Source organism: Schistocerca gregaria, chromosome X, assembly GCF_023897955.1.
Source record: "Schistocerca gregaria isolate iqSchGreg1 chromosome X, iqSchGreg1.2, whole genome shotgun sequence".
Taxonomy (NCBI): domain Eukaryota; kingdom Metazoa; phylum Arthropoda; class Insecta; order Orthoptera; family Acrididae; genus Schistocerca; species Schistocerca gregaria.
The window spans coordinates 747,767,807-747,791,692 of record NC_064931.1 but is presented as its reverse complement, the minus strand read 5'-3'; positions in this window follow the sequence as shown (position 1 = coordinate 747,791,692).

Sequence of the window (23,886 nt, the reverse complement as noted above, 5' to 3'; positions counted from 1 at the left end):
AGGCAAAAGAGCGACTCGTTGAACCGCACTAGACGCTTCCAGACATTCAGCTGCTGTACAGTTTCTGTGTTTAGCCTCGTGAAGACGGGGGGGGGGGGGGGGGGGGGGGGGGTTGCGAGGGGTATCCGACTCCAAATGTCCATTGCACGCAGTTCCCTTCTCGATGTTCGCTCAAAAACTGGTTGAAATACACCTACGATCACTGATAGCAGCAATACCTGTCGCTTGTGAAACGATTGCCACTCGCAAGATGTGACACTCATCTCCAATCCCCGTCGGTCAGGATGTTTTCGGGATAACTGATTTGTTGCACGGCTGCGAGTGGCACACCATTCCTTGCAAACGCGTTGGACATTCCGCCCTGGTACACCAACAAATCTGGCAGCTTCATGACCGTATGCTCATGGGCACATCCAAACAGGATAGATCATTTCTGCCAGTCTTTCACATTTCCACATCTACCCGTCTTACCGCGCAGATGCCATACAAGCGACATGCACAGACATATCGTTTCACTGTAATGACTTACGTCAGTGCTGGAGGATCACAAAACAGCTTAGTACCAGTTCCACTCTATCTATAGCACTCCATAGTGATCAGTAGCTCTTTTAAGGAAGTGACTAATATTTGGTCGGGTGTGCTTAAAAGGGAAACTCCTCATCGCATCTCCCTCAGATTTAGTGGTAAAATGGCTTAATGAATAGCTTATCATAAACTGAACACAGATCAAACATGAAAACTTGAAGTAGTTGTACTGAACTCTGAAAAAAGATGCAAAATAGGAAAAGAGAACTGTCCGAGCTCAAGATATGCAACATCAAGCAAACGTCAAGAACTAAAGCCCCGTGGTTGTGTTGGACTGCGAAGCGGGAGACCTGTATTCAAAACTCCGTCCTGCCTCACATCTGTTTTTTTTCACAAAATTATGGACTTTCTGTCCGGTCACTGAGGTGTCTGTTCTCCTTCTGTAGTCATATTGCACATTGTTATAGAATACGAGTCATGTGGTAACAACAATATTACCTTCGCAAGTGAGAGCAGCTGAGATGTCGCATAGACCTCTCATAGGAACGAAAACAGCAAATAAACGGGTGTGAACTATGTCACAACAAACGATTTCAAGAGTCAAAACCTCCAAAACGGAACGCAATAATCATAACTTGTGGTACTTACGTAGAACAAATGGGAGGTACACTATGTCATCAAAAGTATCCGGACATACGTTTTTCATATTAGGCGCATTGTTGTGCCCCTCCATATCAGCGACCTCAGCAGTCATTAGACATCGTGAGAGAGCAGAATTGGGGGAGGGGGGGGGGGGACTCCGTGGAACTCACAGACTTCGAACGTGGTCAGGTGTTTGGGTGTCACTTGTGTCATACGTCTTTACGCGAGATTTCCACGCTCCTAAACATCCCTAGGTCCACTGTTTCCTACGTGATAGTGAAATGGAAACGTGAAGGGACATGTACAGCACAAAAGCGTACAGGCCGACCTCGTCTGTTGAGTGACAGAGACCGCCGACAGTTGAAGAGGGTCGTAATGTGTAATAAGCAGACATCTATCCAGACCATCACACAGGAGTTCCAAACATCATCACGATCCACTGCAAGTACTATGACAGTTAGGCGATAGGTGAGAAAACTTGGATTTCATGGTCGAGCAGCTGCTCACAAGCCACACATAGCGCCGGTAAACGCCAAACGACGCCTCGCTTGGTGTAAGGAGCGTAAACATTGGACGACTGAACAGTGGATAAACGTTGTATGGAGTGACGAATCACAGTATAGAATCTAGCGATCCGATGGCAGGGTGAAGGTATGACGGAAGCCCGGTGAAAGTCATCTGCCAGCGTGTGTAGTGCCATCAGTAAAATTCGGAGGCGGTGGTGTAATGGTGTGGTCGTGTTTTTCATGGAGGGGGCTTGCATCCCATGTTGTTTTGGGGTGGGACTATCACAGGACAGGCCTACATCGATGTTTTAAGCACATTTTTGCTTTCCACTGTTGAAGAGCAATTCGGGGATGGCGATTGCAGCTTTCAACACGACCGAACCCCTGTTCATAATGCACGGTCTGTGGCAGAGTGGTTACACGACAATAACATGGACTGGCCTGCACAGAGTCCTGACCTGAATCCTATAGAACACCTTTGGGGTGTTTTGAGACGCCGACTTCGTGCCAGGCTTTACCGACCAATATCGATACATCTCCTCTGTGCAGCATTCCGTGAAGAATGGGCTGCCATTCCTCAAGAAACCTTCCAGCACCTGATTGAACGTATAACTGCGAGAGAGGAAACTGTCATCAGGGTTAAGTGTGGGCAAACACGATATTGAATTATAACAATACCGATGGAGGGTGCCACGAGCTTGTAAGTCATTTTTAGTCAGGTGTCCGTATATTTTTGATCACATTGTGTATGTACGTGTGGAGGTTCCTTCTTTATACCTCGCTGTTGCTGATTACGCTAAGCCACGATACAGACACAAATTCGAATACAGCGAACAGACACTTCAATGACAGTTAATACTTCTGTGAAAATAGTAATAATAATAATAATAATAACAATAATAATGGAGAGCACTGATCTTCCCATTCACTATCCAAGACCCTGACAACATAACCACAACGACGCCGCTGCACAATTTCACTCAATGTTACACATATTGAGCTTGGTCCGTTCACTGTTTCGATTTTTTCACAGTTCAGCACACCTTCCTGTTTTCATGCTTGATCTGTGTTACACTGGGCCGTCTTACCGCTAAATGTGAGGGGGGTTGCGATGGGGAGTTTCCCTTTTTAGTATACTATACAAAAGCTTTCCAGTGAGATCAAAATTTTCAAACAGCTGTGTGAGGAGATGGTAAGTGTTTACACCACTTCGTTGTACTGCTGCTACTCGTGATGGTCCTCCAGTGTGAATCTGCAGCTACTTACATACTCTGCAAGCCACTACATGGTGTATGGGGGCGGATACTGTGTACCAATACTGGTCATCTCCTTTTCTGTTCCACTTGCAAATACAGAAAGGGATAGACGACTGTCTATATGCCTCCGTGCGAGCCCTAATTTATCTTCTCTTCTCTTTGTCGTCCTTACGAGAAATGTACATTGGTGGCTCTAGAATCGTTCTGTAGCCAACTTCAAATGCCCATTCTATAAATTTTCTCAATGGTGTTCCGCGTCAATAATGTCGTCGTCTTTCCATTCAGGGATTCCCATTTGGTTCTCGAAATGTTACGGTATTGTTTTTCCTACTCAACAATATTACATTACATTTTTCTACATTTACAACACGTTTCTATACATCGTACCAACTATAAATGTTGTCTAAGTCATCTTGAATACTCCTACAGTCATTCAATGAGGACAATGTATTCTCTCGTACGCTGACTCTATGACACGAAATACAATCTTTTCTTAAATAAGAATAACGGCGAATGAGGAGTGCCGCACACTTTGTGAAAGTGGGCTTCTTTGATTAAAGTAGTAGATTTATGTGGTATGTTTGAAAACTTAAATTCATTAATCTCTCCCTGAAAGAATGCACCACAGACATTTTAAAACATACTGAAAATATTTAAGTAATGAAAAGTAAAGTTTAATAAAGAGGGAATTACTGTTTATTTTCCGTCGCTACACCAATGAAATTAATTCGTCTTTCGACATAAAAGGTATTTTAAGGTCATCTATCACAGTTTGTCAGATGATTGGAAAATTACTTTACGCAAATTATATCGGCAAATTCGCCGTGATTTAAGCTAAAGCTTCCTCTGAGTTTACTTCTTAAGAAGTAGCATGGAACTTTATTGACGAACGATTATTCATCTTCCACTAATACCCAAAACTAATGGTTAACAAACATCATTCCCATTTCCAACATCCTATTTGTACGAAATCGAGTTTTCGGCGTCCGCTGTAATAAAAAATAAATATCTTCCGAAAATCAGCATTTAACTAGATGCATACAGTTTAATTCCGAAATTTGAGAAGTTATGTAATGAACTATAAGCTCAATCATCTTATTAATTATGTTAATAACAAATCTGTTCAATAAATTTGTCGTGAATGTAAAATGGTGTTCCATTCGTTATTATACAGAGTGTATCAAAAAAGAATTGTCCGATTTAAAACAATCATAACTATTACGTTATTTGAGATATGCGCGTGAACAACGTACTGTTGGAGAGAGCAAACTCTTGAGTTTTACACGGTTCCTGCTAGGTAGCAGCAGCGAGTACCCACTTCAGTTCTAGTAAAAATGGGCCACGCTGGGTAGCCCGGCGGTCCGAGGCGCCTGGTCACTGTACGCATGGCTCCCTCCGTCGTGGGTTCGAGTCCTCCCTCGGGCATGCTTGTGTATGTTATCCTCAGCGTAAGTTAGGTCGAGTAGCGTGTAAGCTTAGGGACCGATGACCTCAGCAGTTTGGTCCCATAAGATCTTACCACAGAGTTCCAATTTTCTGGTAGAAATGGTGTCAGGACAACAGAAAACGTTTTGTGTTCACGTTTTGCGCAGTGCGCGTCAGTAATAACTTTTCAGCGTGGGTTTCGTACTAGATTTGGTGTAGGTCCTCCTACAGCACAGACCATTTGACGATGGATGAACATTCCGAGAAAGAGGTTGTTTGTGGAAAGGCAAATCGCCGGGCTGTCCCCAAGTGTCTGACACAGATGTCGAACGCATCCGCTATAGTTACACAACCAGTCCTCAGAAATCCGTTCGCTCTGCGTCTCGACGTTTACTCATGAAACCATACAAAACTCAGCTACTGCAAGCTCTTCGTGAAGGTGACAAACAACAACGTGTGGAATTCTTTTATTTCGTTCTGGGCAGGATGTAGGATGACAGTTTTCTTCCACGTTTAGTGTTTAGTGAAGAAGCAACATTCCATTTAAATGCAACAGTGAACCGTCATAGTGTGGGAATATGGAGTGCAACTTGAGAGGGACACTCCAAGATTTAATGTGTTTTGTGCAGTTTCACAGGAGAAGGTGTACGATTCATTTTTCTTTGCCGAGAACACTGTTACAGGAAGCACAGCTCTCGATATGCTTGAGAACTTTCTTTTCCCACGGTTGGAGAATGATTCGAACTACTTAATTTACCAACAAGACGGGGAACCGCCACACTGGCATCTGGAAGAGTGGGGATTTTTTAATCAAAGGATTACTGAACGATGGGTCGGTCGCACTGGACCAAACAATTCAGCCTTACGTTACTGGCCTCCAAAGTCACAGGACCTGACTGTATCTGATTATTTCTTTTTGGGGTTTACAAAAGATAATGTTTATGTGCCTTCGTTACCAACAACAGTGAATGAACTGACACACTGCATAACAGTAGCTGTGGAAGCTGTAACTCAAAAAATGCCCGCTGCAGTGTGGTGACAATTTGAATACCGCATTGACGTATGCCGTGCGTCTCAAGGGGGGTATACTGAACACCTACGAATAGGTATGAAAAAAAACTTTTGAGTTTCCCGTTCATCAAAAAAACAAAATGCATTGTATATGTTTATTAGTTCCAGAAATATATACGTGTAAAATCGGATGATTCTTTTTGATACATCCTGTGTTTTTTACTAACATAGGCTCATCAACAGTGCTCCTCAAATGCTTCAAACAGACCAGAGTTTCGACTTACGACACGGCGGAATAATTCAGATGTATTAAGGGCGCCGAAGCCACACAATTTGGAAGGCATTCGGCTACAAAAAGTGAGGATCGCTGGCAAGATGCTACGCAAGGAGATTACTGTTTTCAAGACTACGTACTGTTGTGCACACTGAGGACCATAGTTTAGATTCCCTTAGCAGACCATACACATCTGAAAAACATTTTCTCGCCAGCATCAACCGAAAGCAGACAAACTAACAACAATTTACCAAACAAATATGAGGGCTTTTTGGAAAGTAGGGTCCGATCGGTCGCCAAATGGAAACCACCGTGACAATCAAAAATGTTTTACAACAGTTTGTTACACCTTCCAGCTACTTGTCTATATAGTCGCCGCTCCGACATAGACACTTCTCGTAGCGTTGTGACAACTTTCCAATATCATCGTCACATAAGGCAGCTGCTTGTGCTTTCCGCCACTTCTCTCCATTGGTCTGTAGTCCGTTGCTATGCCGGAACGTTGTCTTCATAGCCAGTGGTTCAAGTGAGCAGAGATGAACGTCATAGGGAGAGTCCTGGCTGTATGGCAGGTGATCAAACACTTCCCATCGAAAACGCTTCAGGGGCGTTCTCATTGCCCGTGCACCGTGCGGCCGAGAATTGTCATGAAGAAGAAAATGCCTCGAAGGTGCGTTATGTGGGGATGCACGAAATCAGTCGATACCTCGCAGCAGACACCTATACTTGGCGGGAGACACTATTGTTCTAGGCATCTTTACGTGCCCACGGTATGCACAGAACTGAATCGACAGGCATACTAGAGACACTGAACAACTCATCTGAGCAAAGATTGATCTGACTTTCACTGTCGTTTTCACTTCGCGAGCTATCAGACCTTACTTTCCGAAGAGCCCTCGTAATATGGTTCAAATGGCTCTGAGCACTATGGGACTCAACATCTTAGGTCATAAGTCCCCTACAACTTAGAACTACTTAAACCTAACTAACCTAAGGACATCACACACACCCATGCCCGAGGCAGGATTCGAACCTGCGACCGTAGCAGCCCCGCAGTTCCGGACTGCAGCGCCAGAACCGCACGGCCACCGCGGCCGGCCCTCGTAATATGACGGGGAAGAATTCCTTAATCTCGATCAGCTTACTGCGGTGGGAAGCGTACTGTGTGGGAAGCTAAAGCCACTTTCCGATTGTTTGTCTTAATGTATGAATTGTGGGAGCGCCGTGTCAGGAGGTCGACTATCTGGAAGCAACACAGAGAGTATCTATCAGTGCGGCCACACACGCAGTCTGGGCTGATGACTGTGCGCGGGCTTACCTACACTTATCTCTACAATGTTGCGTCGCTGACAACAAAGTGCAACCAACGGTTTGTTTTGTCTAAGAACGATGTGTGCTTAGGCGGCTCCATCCAGGCAGAGCGGCTCCAATTAAAACAAATACGGGCGTCCCGCAACCACAAGGAGGCTTTCATTGACAGTAAGCAGCTATCGGGCACAGGCAGACTTGGCTCGCACCGGAAGGGGGCTGCTCTCTGAACAGTGGCCGCCCCTACATACAGTCTCACGGCTCTTCTATCACACAGTCCATGACTGATACATTTATATTTGAAAATGACTTCCGGAGCAATAGCTTCCAATCAGAATCTCCAGTATAAAGGAGATACACTCAATGACAAGAAAAGTATGTTTTTGGAAGAGATGGAAATGCCGTGTGGCTAGGGCCTGCCGTCGGGTAGACCGTCCGCCTGGTGCAGCTCTTCCCAGTTGACGCTACTTCGGTGACTTGTGTGTCGATGGGGATGAAATGATGATGATAAGGACAACACAAAAGCCAGTGCCTGAGTGGAGAAAATCTCCGACCTAGCCGGGAATCGAACCCAGGCCGATAGGTATGACAGCCCGTCGCACTGACCACTCACCTACCAGGGGCGGACTTGGAAGAGATGATCCTACGTAGACGCATAGTAATATCTGGTAGCATTTCGTATTTTTTTCCCACACACAGCTCAAAAAAGCGTTTCGAGAGACAATGCTCTCATAATCAGGTTGTAAAAATTAGGTCATGAGCTTAAAACGCTAAAATTTCTCCCAACACAATGGCAGCGTTCATACACTGCGGTGGCTAAAGTCATGGGATAGCGATATAGACGTATACAGATGGCGGAAGTATCGCATACACATGGTATAAAAGGGCAGTGCATTAGTCGAGCTTTCATTTGTACTCAGATGATTCATGTGAAAAAGTTCTGAATTGCATATGGTTGTTTGACGGGAATTAAGAGACTTGAACGCGGTATGGTAGTTGAAGCTAGACGCATGGGACATTCCATTTCGGAAATCCTTGGAGAACTCAATATTCCGAGATCCACAGTGTCAAGAGTGTGTCGAGAATACCAAATTTCAGGCATCACCTCTCACCACAGACAACGCAGTGACCGACCGCCTTCACTTGACGGCCGAGAACAGTGGTGTTTGCGAGGAGTTGTCAGCGCTAACGTACAAGCAACACTGCGTGAAATAACCGCAGAAATCAATGAGGGACGTACGACGATCGTATCCGTTAGTGCAGTGCGGCGAAATTTGGCGCTAATGGTGTATGGCAGCAGACGACCGACGAGAGGACGCTGCATGCAGCGCTTCTCCTGGGCTCGTAACCTTAAAGGCTGGACACTAGATTAGATTGGATTTACTTACATTCCAATTGATCCTTAGTGAGGAGGTCCTTCAGAATGTAGAACATGTTAGAAAAACAAACTAAAAGGTCTTCAAGAAGGGAATCGGTATTGCCTTACAGAACAGTGGCACGTTGGGTAAAAGCCTTCAACGAAGGTCGGCAAACTGTGGCTGACATGCATCGGGTAGGTCGTCCTAGCGTCTCTGAAGAAGTGCATGCTCTTGCCGCGTTAGTGGACAGTAATCGACGCCATGCGATTCGTGAGCTCGCCGACGAAACCAGATTAGAGCATACGGCTGTGCTTCGCATCCTGAAGGAACAGCCGGCCACGGTGGCTGAGCGGTTCTAGGCGCTTCAGTCCGGAACCGCGCGACGGCTACGGTCGAAGGTTCGAATCCTGCCTCGGGCATGGATGTGTGTGACGTCCTTAGGTTAGTCAAGTTTAAGTAGTTGTAAGTTCTAGGGGACTGATGACCTCAGATGTTAAGTCCCATAGTGCTCAGAGCCATTTGAACCGTTTGAACATGAAGGAACGCCTGAGCATGCTAACAATTGCATCAGGACGGGTTCCGCATGACTTGACGGAAAAGCAGAAATGGATGCGTTGCGACGCTGCTCAGACGCACTTGGAGCGCTATGAACGCGAAAGAGAGGCTTTCTTTCGCCGTATCATAACACTGGATGAGACATGGGCCATATCGTACGAGCCAAAACTGAAACGCTAATCCAACGAATGGCGTCAGTATGGGTCGCCTCGAAAGTCGGAAGCGCGTCAGAGCCCCAGTAAGGTGAAAGTTATGGTGATTCACGTGTACGACTGTGACGGTGTTATCCTAACGCATTACGCTCCTCCACGGCAGACCGTCAATGCCCAGTATTACTGTTGGTTTTTGGAGCATAACCTGCAGCCAGTTTTGCGAAAGGAGCGGCGACACTTTTTGCGCAACCCACCTATCATTTTGTACGACAATGCGTGGGCGAATAGAGCGCAAGCTGTGGCGGCTCTGTTCCGACGATGGGACTAGGAAGTACTGTACCATCCACCATACTCCCCGGACTTAAGTCCTTATGACTTTGATTTGATTCCGAAGATGAAGAAACCACTTCCTGGCATTCGATTGAGAACTATTCCAGAGATTCGACAGGCAGTATACCGCTCCATTCACACCATCAACAGAACAGGCTCTGCTAACGGTGTACTATGCCTTCCACATCGCTGGCAACGGGTTCTGCACAACGCTCGTGACTACTTTGAAAGATAGTAACAGGTGGAAACACATAATCCTTTGGTAACTGTTGTGAATAAATAGTTGCCACTATTTTAGTTCCAGCCCTCGTACCGTCCACAGGCCCCAAGTGGAATGATCGTCATTTTTTTAATGAACACTATATGAAAGGATCATTTTACAACACTCATTTACTAAGATCGCATTAATGCATTGAATTTAAAATTTAAAAAAATGTTTTTCTGTTTATAATGTAATAAATATATATTTCTGCCGATTTTTGAAAATTCTTAACGAACAGCTGATTATGCTGATGTAATAAGCTAGAGCTCGTGGTCGTGCGGTAGCGTTCTCGCTTCACGCGCCCGGGTTCCCGGGTACTACTCCCGGCGGGGTCAGGGATTTTCTCTGCCTCGTGATGACTGGGTGTTGTGTGATGTCCTTAGGTTAGTTAGGTTTAAGTAGTTCTAAGTTCTAGGGGACTGATGACCATAGATGTTAGGTCCCATAGTGCTCAGAGCCATTTGAACCATTTTTTTTAATAAGCTAGACTTATGTCTTTTGGTTTCTTTCTCAACCTGAAGGTATGTCTCAATCCTAACTTCTCTTAAAACTTGGTTTCTTTCTGTTTTCCCTACCCTAAAAAATGGTCTTTTCTGAACCCTATATTTTATCACTCATGACAGTGCCTCCCCCTTTAACTTGCCTGCTATTTTCCCAGCCACTTTACACTTCCCATGCCTAGTATAATCCCACCTATTTAGAAAATCGACAGGAACCACACCAATGTCTGAACCTCCTGACAGAAGAGTTCAAATGATGTCGGTCATAGCGCCCAGGGACAGATACAAACTCAACACTAGTATTCTTCGATGCTGATGGTGTATTTTTGCAGGTCACACTTTATACTGTACCCGGCACATCTGTCAGTACTATTACCTGGCCCACCCACTATAATCGCGGTGTCTTCCTTAGTGAAATATTTGCAAAGTGATGCTAAATCCTCTTTCACCTGCTCCAGACCAGAACTAGGTTTAAAAAAAATGGTGACCTGGTATTCTGATCCTAGTCTATCCCGCAAAAGTTGGCCAACACCTCTTCCATGTGAACTATCTAACAACACTTTCTTTCTCTTTACTGATTTCCCTATATTCTTACTTTTCAATTTGCTGCTGGAAGTTTGCTGTGCCCTGTCTACACCTGCAACTGATTGAGGCTCACCAGCTTCTAACTGGAGCCACAGGTCAAACCTATTTTGCACGTTCACCACGAAGCTGTCAGACAAAGTTGTAGGCCTGTTCCTGCTGTTGCCTGGCTCCACTTCCCATCTCTCTCTACCCTTCTCCCTCCTTAACCGGTCAATATCTCCCCTGGCCTTGTCTACCTCAGCCTGAAGGGCGGCAATTTCCCCTCCTCTTCTAATATCTCCCTATCTCTACTACATATCCTACAAAACCACTAATGAGTCTCATTTACTTCCCCTACTCCTACGCCTCTACAGTCACCCACATGGAAAAAAACTACAGCACCCGTCACACCAAAGCCCCGGTCTAACAATTCTACGGCAATTCAAGCACTTTTCACTCGTTATAACGTAATAGTTTATTAAGAATAAGCCAGTTGAACACGAAAATATGATTCCACAAATCTGGCCGTTTCCCAACTGTATGTAAACAAAAACAACAGTTCAAAATCAAATGGCTCTGAGCACTATGCGACTTAACTTCTGAGATCATCAGTCTCCTAGAACTTAGAACTAATTAAACCTAACTAACCTAAGGAGATCACACACATCCATGCCCGAGGCAGTATTCGAACCTGCTACCGCAGCGGTCGCTCTACTCCAGGTTGTAACGCCTAGAACCGCACGGCCACTCCAGCCGGCAAAAGCAACAGTGCAAAGTTTCTGAAACAACAACTTAAACTTTACGCTACTTTCCGGAAATGTGAGTTAAATAATGAAGAGGTACGGTACAGTTAATTTGCTGGAAAGAGCAAAGACTAATTAAATGAAATTATAAAGATCTACTGCGGCAAAAAGTAAACAGAAAAAACGTCTACAACCCGACTGGACGATCTTTTCGCGGTTTCTGCTATATTACGTAAAGAAAAAAGAAACCTTTAATGGTATGATTAAAAAGCACACTAATACATCTGTTTACCACGTAATCAGTACTAAACTAAATGTTATTATAATATAAAATGACTTATCTTTACGAGAACACCAAAATTCGCTCTAGTCGCCTGGCTGCAGGGTTGCCAACACTCCTAGACGACTGGAGAACTGTGGCCTCTTCAGATGAATCCCGATTTCAATTGGTAACAGCTAATGGTAGGGTTCACGTGTGGCGCAGAACCCAGGAAGCCATGGACCCAAGTTGTCAACAAGGCATTGTCGAAGTTGGTGGTGACTCCATAATGGTGTGGGCTGTGTTTTCATGGAATGGACTGGGCGCTCTGGACCAACTGAACCGACCATTGACACGCATTGGCTACTTTACGCTATTTGGAGACTACCTGCAGACTTTCATGGACTTCATGTTCCCAAACAACGATGGAAATTTTAAGGGTGACAATCCGCCATGTCACCGAGACACAAGTGTTCGCGATTGGTTTGAAGAACATTCTGGACACTTCGAGCGAAAGTACATTAAAATTGACGACTTCTGTCTGTGGACGTCCCATTCCACACCACACACTACACTAGGCCACGTGCTGTTGAGCTGCTGTGGGCTCCAAGACTGTCAAATTGGCACTTCTGCAGACGGCGGCTGTTGTGCATTAACGTGTCCGCCGTATTACTGTGTAAACGCAGCTATTTGTTCAACCGAATGTCTGTCATCAACGTTTTCCTCATTTCCTACGTCCATGATCGCCACTTTCTAGCTGCTTCTTCAAACAGGCGGTTCTAAATTTATAACTGTGTATCTGCCTTAAAATAATTCTACAAAGGCGTTGAGAAATCTCATTCTGTTTTCATTACCTTGTGCATTCAGAATACTGTTTCTTTTCATGACTGGCGATCTTCAGTTCTAACGGCAAGTCAAGTTTCCTCCGTTTCTTTTCTGTGTTCCTGGTTTCCAAGTCCTCTTCTGCTCACTTAGCGAGATAGCCTGGTTCGTATAAATGATTCGCAACAGGTGTTTGCCACAGGTACTCAGTCTGAATGCATCTTTATGTTCCTTGTATCTGATCGAAAATGTTCTTCGTGTCTCCCCAATATACTTAGCTCCACAAGATGCGCATTGAATTTTACTAACTCCCTATTTCTCGAAATTATTTGTCTTTTTCGCGAAGTCAGGTTGTACCTCACTAAACTTTGTCTGGAACGCTATTTTAACAACATGTGGTTTAAAAATGTTACAGATCTTTTGCGAGACTGTTCCAAAACACGGCATAGTGACCATTTTATTCTTCGTTGTTTTATTCCTTCTGTTCTTATTACCTTTGCGCAGAATTTATTAACAGCTTGTACATTGTGCGTATTATCAACCGCTATCGTCTTAATCACGTTAGTTCCGTCTCTCCAGCCTCCCTGTTCATTGGCAAGTTGACTGTCCTGTGCATTAAACTGTCGAAGGCAGCTTCTTCATATTCATGTTGGTGGAACGGCAACCAGTTATTACTGTAAAAATGTAACAACCGTTCTCCCACACCCGTAATGGATAATATTAAACTATACAGGGTGTTACAAAAAGGTACGGCCGAACTTTCAGGAAACATTCCTCACACACAAAGAAAGAAAATATGTTATGTGGACATGTGTCCAGAAACGATTACTTTCCATGTCAGAGCTCATTTTATTACTTCTCTTCAAATCACATTAATCATGTAATGGAAACACACAGCAACAGTACGTACTAGAGTGATTTCAAACACTTTGTTACAGGAAATGCTCAAAATGTCCTCCGTTAGCGAGGATACATGCATCCACCCTCCGTCGCATGGAATCCCTGATGCGCTGATACAGCCCTGGAGAATGGCGTATTGTATCACAGCCGTCCACAATACGATCACGAAGACAAGAGTTTTCAAATGCCCCCGTAAATGAAAGTGAAGAGGGTTTAGGTCAGGAGAGCGTGGAGGCCATGGAATTGGTCCGCCTCTACCAATCCATCGGTCATCGAATCTGTTGTTGAGAAGCGTACGAACACTTCGACTCAAATGTGCAGGAGCTCCATCGTGCATGAACCACATGTTGTGTCGTATTGTAAAGGCACATACTCTAGCATCACAGGTAGAGTATCCCGTATGAAATCATGATAACGTGCTCCATTGAGCGTAGGTGGAAGAACTTACTGACGAAACTAAAATGAGCTCTAACATGAAATTAAGCGTTTCCGGACACATGTCCACATAACATCTTTTCTTTATTTATGTGTGAGGAATGTTTCCTGAAAGTTTAGCTGTACCTTTTCGTAACAACCTGTATACACATAATTCGATACACACATACACTACACTGCCCAGTCAGATTAATGTGAGCACCGCCCATGTTCGACGTTACCGTGCAATAACCACCCACCTACGGCAGGTGGCAGTACAGCAGTGGAGGGCACATAAAGCACGTCGGGAAACGCGGATAACAGTGCAGTCGTTACGATATGGAGACGGAGCGATTCATCTGACGTCCAAAAGAGCATGAACCATTGGCTTTCGGGCAAAGGATGGAAGCATTTCCGAAACAGCTAATTTTGGAAACTGCTTACATGTCGCCGTAGTTAAAATATACCTTCTACATCTACATACATACTCCGCAATCCACCATACGGTGTGTGGCGGAGGGTACCTCGTACCACAACTAGTATCTTCTCTCCCTGTTCCATTCCAAAACAGAACGAGGGAAAAATGACTGCCTATATGCCGCTGTACGAGCCCTAATCTCTCTTATCTTATCTTTGTGGTCTTTCCGCGAAATATAAGTTGGTGGCAGTAAAATTGTACTGCAGTCAGCCTCAAATGCTGCTTCCCTGTATTTCCTCAGTAGCGATTCACGAAAAGAACGCCTCCTTTCTTCTCGAGCCTCCCACCCGAGGTCCTGAAGCATTTCCGTAACACTCGCGTGATGATCAAACCTACCAGTAACAAATCTAGCAGCCTGCCTCTGAATTGCTTCTATGTCCTCCCTCAATCCGACCTGATAGGGATCCCAAACGCTCGAGCGGTACTCAAGAACAGGTCGTATTAGTGTTTTATAAGCGGTCTCTTTTACAGATGAACTACATCTTCCCAAAATTCTGCCAATGAACCGAAGATGACTATCTGCCTTCCCCACAACTTCCATTACATGCTTGTCCCACTTCATATCGATCTGCAATGTTACGCCCAAATATTGAATCGACGCGACTGTCAAGCGTTACAGTACTAATGTAGTATTCAAATATTACGGGATTCTTTGTCCTATTCATCTGTATTAATTTACATTTATCTATATTTAGAGTTAGCTACCATTCTTTACACCAATCACAAATCCTGTCCAAGTCATCTTGTATCCTTCTACAGTCACTCAACGACGACACCTTCCCGTACACCACAGCATCATCAGCAAACAGCCGCACATTGCTAACCACCCTATCCAAAAGATCATTTATGTAGATAGAAAACAACAGCGGACCTACCACACTTCCCTGGGGCACTCCAGATGATACCCTCACCTCCGACGAACACTCACCATCGAGGACAACGTACTGGATTCTATTACTTAAGAAGTTTTCGAGCCACTCACATATTTGGGAACCAATTCCATATGCTCGTACCTTAGTTAGGAGTCTGCAGTGGAGCACCGACTCAAACGCTTTCCGTAAGTCAAAGAATATGGCATCCGTCTGGTACCCTTCATCCATGGTTCGGAAGATATCATGTGAAAAAAAGGCGAGTTGCGTTTCGCAGGAGCGCTGCTGCTTTCTAAAGCCGTGCTGATGCATGCACAGCAACTTCTCTGTCTCAAGGAAATTCATTATATTCGAACTGAGAATATGTTCCAGAATCCTGCAACAAACCGATGTTAAGGATATTGGTCTGTAATTTTGAGGATTCGTCCTTCCACCCTTCTTATAAACAGGAGTCACCTTCGCTTTTTTCCAGCCGCATGGGACTTTACGTTGGGCGAGAGATTCGCGATAAATGCAAGCTAAGTAAGGAGCCAATGCAGTAGAGTACTCTCTGTAAAACCGAATTGGAATTCCATCAGGACCTGGCGATTCATTTATATTCAACCCATTCAGCTGCTTCACAACCCCAGGGATGTCTATCACTATATCCTCCATACGGGAATCTGTACGAGACTCAGACGGCGGTATGTTTTTTACGATCTTCCTGAGTGAAAGATTCCTCAAATGCTAAATTTAAAATTTCAGCTTTCGTTTTGCTGTCTTCAATTGCCAGGCCAGACTGATCAGTGAGTGAGTGGATGGAAGGCTTCGACCCGCTTACCGATTTTACGTAAGACCACAATTTCCTTGGGTTTTCAGCAAGATCTTTTGCTAAGGTATGACGGTGATAGTGGTTGTATGCTTCGCGCATTGCTGTATTTACAGCAGCACGAATCTCTACTAACTTTTGCCAGTCCTCATTCTCCCAATCTTTCACGTACAGCGAGTGCAACTGTCTTTGCTTACTGAGCATTTTCCGAATTGCTCTGTTAAACCACGGTGGGTCTTTTCCGTCCATAACCCACTTTTTCGGCACATAATTGTCCAATGCGTGATTTACAATGTGTTTAAAATTTGCCCGTAATTCTTCCACGTCCATCGCACTGGAAGTAAATGAAGTTGCATGGCATGGCAAAATGGAGCTATTCAAAAACGGCGCCGAGGAAACTGTGGTGTACCTCGGGCCATAAATGACAAGAGTGAATGGCGGCTGCGCCGGCGTCTAGGGGCGCATACATATGAAACTTTTGAGCAACTGACCGCCCATTTGAGACAAGGGGCTACCAACAGTGTACCCTCAATCACCGTCCAGTGAATGTCGCTGCCAATGGGCCTTCACAGCAGGCGCCTGTTTCATGTACCCATGTTGACTGCTGTTCATCGGCGACGAAGACTGGATTTTGCAGGCCAGTACCGCAAACAGACGTCAACTGAGTGATAACAGGTGGACTTTTCAGGTGATAGACGGCCGTTGGCGGGTTCGGTGTGAAGTGTTTAAAAGCAAGCACTATGCAACAATCGTCGGAAGAGTAGAGGTCGGAGGGCATTCCCTGGGTTGTCCCGTCATTCTGGAAGGTACAAAGTATCAACATAAGCATGCATCTATCCTAGAGGACCATGTCTGTCCCTACACACATTTTGGGCTTCCTCGGTAAGATGGCATCTATTAGCAGGACAATGCCACGTGTCATACAGCTCAAAGTTTATGTGTGTGGTTCTAAGAGCACAAGAATGAGTATTCCCCTGGCCACCAGACTCCCCGGATTTAAAGCCAACCGATGGGGCTGTTCGTGCCATGGATCCTCAGCCGAGAAACTTAGTGCAACTGGCCACTGCACTGGGGTCAGAATGGCTCTACAGCCCTGGTGGTACCTTCCAGAACCTCATTCGTCATCTTCCTCTACATGTCACAGAGGTTTGCGCTGCAAATATGGTTATTCACGCTTTTTACAGATGGTCACATTAATCTGACTGGACAGTGTATCTTGATCTACAGCTATTTTATGTAAATCACTGTGAAGACTGCTGCTGAAGGTACTTCTCATTGTATCATATACGAGGTGCGACAATAAAGCAATGAGATTGACTTTCTTTGCAAGATGTGGCAACCCTGCAGGCTTTCTTAGGCACAATATATTTTACCGTCGTCCACAAGCTGCTTCTAGACCAAATGGTATACTATGCAACTGCTCAGACGTGAGTTGTGCTGTAATAAGCTAACACGTGTTTGTGTCTCTCGTCAAAGAAATGGAGCCGCATAATATTGCGCAACGGTACGCCATTTATTTTTACGTTAAATTGGGTGAAAACGCGACGACAACTTACGGTAAGCTTCAGTAGGCTTTTGGAGAAAAAGTTATGTCAACAACTTAAGTTTTTCTTGGCATAAAATGTTAAGTGGAGGCAGAACGAATGTTGAAGTTGAAGACGGTAGTGGACGCCTATCGGCCTCACGGACGGATGTCAACTTGGTCAGCGTGCGTGAACTCGTACGATCTGATCGGGGATTATCGGTGAAAATGATTGCAGAAGAACTGTGTAAGTAGGTTTTTATGTTGGTTCAAAAAATGGTTCAAATGGCTCTGAGCACTATGTGACTTAACATCTATGGTCATCAGTCCCCTAGAACTTAGAACTACTTAAACCTAACTAACCTAAGGACATCACACAACACCCAGTCATCACGAGGCAGAGAAAATCCCTAACCCCACCGGGAATCGAACGCGGAAACACGGGCGTGGGAAGCGAGAACGCTACTGCACGACCACGAGATGCGGACTTTTTATATTGGTAACGCCACGTAGCTCTCTGTATGAAAATCACTTGCTGTTCTATGTGCAGTCTGTGGCTGGTTGGCATTGTTGGAATAGTCGCTATTGTAGTGTTGGGCAGTTGGATGCGAACAGCGCGTAGCGTTGCGCAGTTGGAGGTGAACCGTCAGCAGTGGTGGATGTGGGGAGAGAGATGGCGGAGTTTTGAGAGCGGATGATCTGAACGCGTGTCCATCATAGACAGTACATTTGAAAGACATGATGTCATACCTTAATAGTGTTATATATATATAGGGTGTTTCACAAATGACCGCTATATTTGAAACGGCAATAAAAACTAAACGAGCAGCGATAGAAATACACCGTTTGTTGCAATATGCTTGGGACAACAGTACATTTTCAGGCGGACAAACTTTCGAAATTACAGTAGTTACAATTTTCAACAACAGATGGCGCTGCAAGTGATGTGAAAGATATAGAAGACAACGCAGTCTGTGGGTACGCCATTCTGTACGTCGACTTTCTGCTGTAAGCGTGTGCTGTTCACAATGTGCAAGTGTGCTGTGGACAACATGATTTATTCCTTAGAACAGAGGATTTTTCTGGTGTTGGAATTCCACCGCCTAGAACACAGTGTTGTTGCAACAAGACGAAGTTTTCAACAGAGGTTTAATGTAACCAAAGGACCGAAAAGCGATACAATAAAGGATTTGTTTGAAAAATTTCAACGGACTGGGAACGTGACGGATGAACGTGCTGGAAAGGTAGGACGACCGCGTACGGCAACTACAGAGGGCAACGCGCAGCTAGTACAGCAGGTGATCCAACAGCGACCTCGGGTTTCCGTTCGCCGTGTTGCAGCTGCGGTCCAAATGACGCCAACGTCCACGTATCGTCTCATGCGCCAGAGTTTACACCTCTATCCATACAAAATTCAAAAGCGGCAATCCCTCAGCGCCGCTACCATTGCTGCATGAGAGACATTCGCTAACGATATAGTGCTCAGGATTGATGACGGCGATATGCATGTGGGCAGCATTTGGTTTACTGACGAAGCTTATTTTTACCTGGACGGCTTCGTCAATAAACAGAACTGGCGCATATGGGGAACCGAAAAGCCCCATGTTGCAGTCCCATCGTCCCTGCATCCTCAAAAAGTACTGGTCTGGGCCGCCATTTCTTCCAAAGGAATCATTGGCCCATTTTTCAGATCCGAAACGATTACTGCATCACGCTATCTGGACATTCTTCGTGAATTTGTGGCGGTGCAAACTGCCTTAGACGACACTGCGAACACCTCGTGGTTTATGCAAGATGTTGCCCGGCCACAATGCACGGCCGAAGTCTTTAATTTCCTGAAGGAATATTTCGATGATCGTGTGATTGCTTAGGGCTATCCGAAACATACAGGAGGCGGCATGGATTGGCCTCCCTATTCGCCAGACATGAACCCCTGTTATTTCTTTCTGTGGGGACACTTGAAAGACCAGGTGTACCGCCAGAATCCAGAAACAATTGAACAGCTGAAGCAGTACATCTCATCTGCATGTGAAACCATTCCGCCAGACACGTTGTCAAAGGTTTCGGGTAATTTCATTCAGAGACTACGCCATATTATTGCTACACATGGTGGATATGTGGAAAATATCGTACTATAGAGTTTCCCAGACCGCAGAGCCATCTGTTGTTGACAATTATAACTACTGTAATTTCGAAAGTTTGTCTGCCTGAAAATGTACTGTTGTTCCAAGCATATTGCAATAAACGTTGTATTTCTATCGCTGCTCGTTTAGTTTGTATTGCCGTTTCAAATATACCGGTCATTTTTGAAACACCCTGTATATACATTGTTTGTTCCCTATCAAAATCTTTTATTTGCTAACTATGCCTATCGGTAGCTAGTGCCTTCAGTAGTTTGAATCTTTTATTTAGCTGGCAGTATTGGCGCTCGCTGTATTGCAGTAGTTCGAGTAACTAAGATTTTTGGGGGGTAAGTGATTCATGGAAGGTTTAGGTTATTGTTAGTCAGGGCCATTATTTTTTAGGGATTATTAAAAGTCGGATTGCGTCGTGCTAAAAATGTTGTATGTCAGTTTATTTATGATCTGAGTAAGTAAAGAGGGAAATGTCTGTGCACGTTCAGTTTTGCTCAGCTGTTTGAAAATCAAATAACGTAAGGGGTTTATCAGCACAATCATTCATAAATTTTTCTAAGGGGACGTTTCAAATGAACATCAATCGAGAAACGGTTCGTCTAATAATAACTGAATATCTTGGTAACAGAAAGATTTGTGCAAAAATGGTCCTCGAAAATCTCACACCACAACAGCGAGAAACAGGAAAAAATGTGGCAGCCGATCTGTTAGAGCAAACGGAAATCAATTCAGAATTGGTGAGCCGTGTTATCACTGGTGACGAAAGTTGGCTTTTTCAGTACGGTCCAGAGACAAAACGCCAAAGTTCGCAATGGTGCTCAAAGGGATCACCCAGGCCAAAAAAGCTCTCATGTCAAAGTCAAAAGTGAAATGCATGCTTGTGTGTTTCTTTGATTCCAAGGGAATGGTTCATAATGAGTCGGTGCCTCCTGGACAAACAGTTAACCAATATTACTACAAAGAAATTTTAGAAAGACTTCGTAAAAGAGTTCTTCGTGTCCGTGCCAACATTGCTGATAATTGGATTCTGCATCACGATAATGCGCCATCCCATAGTGCTCTGTCAGTACAGCAATTTTTAACTTCAAAACAAATTTCAGTACTACCACAGCCACCTTATTCACCAGATATCACTCCGTGCGACTTTTTTCTGTTTCCAAGAGAAAAACCGGCGGTCAAGGGACACCATTTTCAAACAACACAAGATGTCCAAAAAGCTGTGACGAGAGTTTTGGAGGATATTACAGAAGCTGAGTTCCAGAAATGTTACCATCAATGGCAGAAGCGTTGGAAAAAGTATGTGCAGTCAGAAGGGAACTACTTTGAAGGAGACAACACTACACTTGACTAAAACGGTAAGCAACATTTTTTTGGCTCATTACTTTATTGTCGCACCTCGTATTACTGTATGTTCTCCTTATATTTGTATATGGAGCTCGGGAAGAATGGCTACTTAAATAACTCTGTGTGCGCTGGAGATAGACTGATCCTGTCTTCCTGGTCCCTGCGAAAGCGATACAAAGTGATCAGTAGTATATCACTAGATTCGTCATTGAATATTGGTTCTTGACATATTTTAAATAGAGTTTTGTTGAATAGCTGGTGTTTATCTTCAAGCGTCAGTCAGTTCGGGATTTTCGGCATATCGAATGAGTCTCTCATGGGTCGAACAAATCTGTGATCATTTATCCTGACCTTTTTTGTATAATTTCAGTATGCTTTGTCAGCGCTACCTGATATGCGTCCCACAAACATGAGCCATATTGTAGGATGGGTCGAAGGAATATTTGGGAAATAATCCCCTTCGTAGACGGTCTGTATTTTCTACGAATTCTGCCGTCAGATTTATCGACGATATCAATTATATGAACATTTCATTTCACACTCACTGAAGATTGTTACAACTAGGCGTTTGTATGACTTGACTGATTCCAGTTGTCGCTCGAATTTATTGCTGTAGGACATTAAGTTCTATGTTTTGTGATGTGTGCAGTTGGACATTTCTAAACATGTAACGCAAGCTGCCAATCATTGCATTGCTTTGAAAACTTATCAAGACCCGACTACATATTTTTGTAGCCTTGTTTCAGATAGTGCTTCATAACAGAGGGCTGCATCATCTGTAAAAAGTTTGAGACTACTATTCATATTGTCTGTTAGGTCACTAACATCCCTCTGTCAGTCCAAAAAGTTTTGAGACTGGATTAACACAAAAAAGGAGAGAAAAGTCAAGATGCTGGCTTGAATGCTTCAGGCATTGTAAATAATCTGCCCCCCTCCCCTGCAGTATATTACGACGCACAGAATATTCTTACAACCATGTGAAATTGTCAGAAAAGTCCTTGTTTGGGATGTTGTTCAATACGCTCGTCACATTGGCTTGACTGTCAGTTATGTTGCCAAACCTTTGACCCTTCATGTTAAGGTTTGCCGGACAAACTTTGCACACGCTTTTCTCTTGTTTAAAACATTCTGGAGAATGTCATAAACACAACAACGTTGACGCACTACGGCCATACGTCCACTGCTTAACATCGCGTGCTCGCAACTCACAGGTCGTATGCAGTTGTTACTTCAAGCTGCCACCGTATTTACTGGGCTAACGTAGCTTATACGCCAGGAATAAACTCAGTCTCGGAATCTTTTGGACGCATGGTGTACATAAGAGCAGAAAGGGTCCCAACATACTTCCCTGGGACACACCAGAAATAACTTCTAAATCATTTGTGACATCTGGAACGGTCACTATAGAGCACTAGTGTCGTCATAATGTGATCATTTATCAGGGTTATTAGTGAGCATTTTCAAAGACCACGGCAAATATCATGTGCTAGCGGTAGGCAATGTTACCAGCACATACCAGTTCCAAAGGGGCGTCATTGTAGGTCTGCATGTGCCCAGAAGATCGAACTGTGCAGTATCTAGGCATGTGGAGCGTGTAGACGTCTGAGATAAACCACACGTGTCGTACAAGTTCAAGTCGCTCAGATCTGAAGAGGAAGGATGTTCCTACTGTGCTCCAAATGCATCGTAATCTCCTCACATCTGTAACGGCCATCCGGCCACAAGTAACTACCCGTCTGTATGAACTGCCCACACAGTGTTGGCCAGCAAGGTTCAAGGTTCCTCGCTCTGTCCCCGACAGAACACGTGAGGAACGACTTCGGACGTATGTTCCATTCCAGTGCCAATATCCAGAATAGATGGCACTATTTACAACATTTGTGACCGTTGTACATCAGGAAAGGACACAAAGATTGTATGACAACCTTCCCACCCGTATCAGTGCATGCATCCAGGGCCACGGAGGTGCAACATCCTACTCCCAGTTCTCCTGCAGTTTTCTTATCCTGCCAGTTTCTTTGTCCACTTAATTTGATTTTATCATCGCTGAAATTTAAACTATTTAAAAACTCAAAGCATTAAGTTTCAATTCAGTTCCTCCTTCTCTTCTTGGTGCTTAACTTTTCTTCCTGTGAAGTTATAAGAGATTATTTCATGGGAAAAGACATTTGTTTACCTATGTTTCACAAATATTTGTTTTAAACGAACTTGATTTCGTGCTACAGTCCCGTTTTCTAGATTTACTGTTCAAAAATGCTTTTTGTTTCTTCAGCTATGCTATTAAACAAAGAATCAACAACTTCCAAAGAAATTAAGCTTTAATTCCAAGCCGGCCGCGGTGGTATCGCGGTTCTAGGCGCTCAGTCCGGAACCGCGGGACTGCTACGGTCGCAGGTTCGAATCCTGCCTCGGGCATGGATGTGTGTGATGTCCTTAGGTTAGTTAGGTTTAAGTAGTTCTAAGTTCTAGCGGACTGATGACCACAGATGTTAATTCCCATAGTGCTCAGAGCCATTTGAACCATTTTAATTTCAAACTCATCAAGAGCTTGCATAAAATGACAAATAAAGTAAGTAATTTACAAAGACAATTATGCATTTGCGTATAACAGATTATGCAGGTATACACAAATAACGAATCACTCACCCCAGAACATTGGCAATAGGGTACTATTAACTTCATAACTCTTGGTCTCGGTTGTTTCAATAATTTTCACATTATGTAATGGTGGAGATTTCGGTTCAAGCTGTTGAACTGAACAGCTAATGGTGTGTAGTGAAGGAATCAACGCAGTTTTCCTTTAGCTATTCTTGTATTTCGAAATTTACGGAATATTTATGGTTTGTGTCTAAGCAATGATATGCAAAGGTTGAGTTTTTTTTCCGCAATTTCCATCATTCATAATGATGTTCCTTCAATCACGT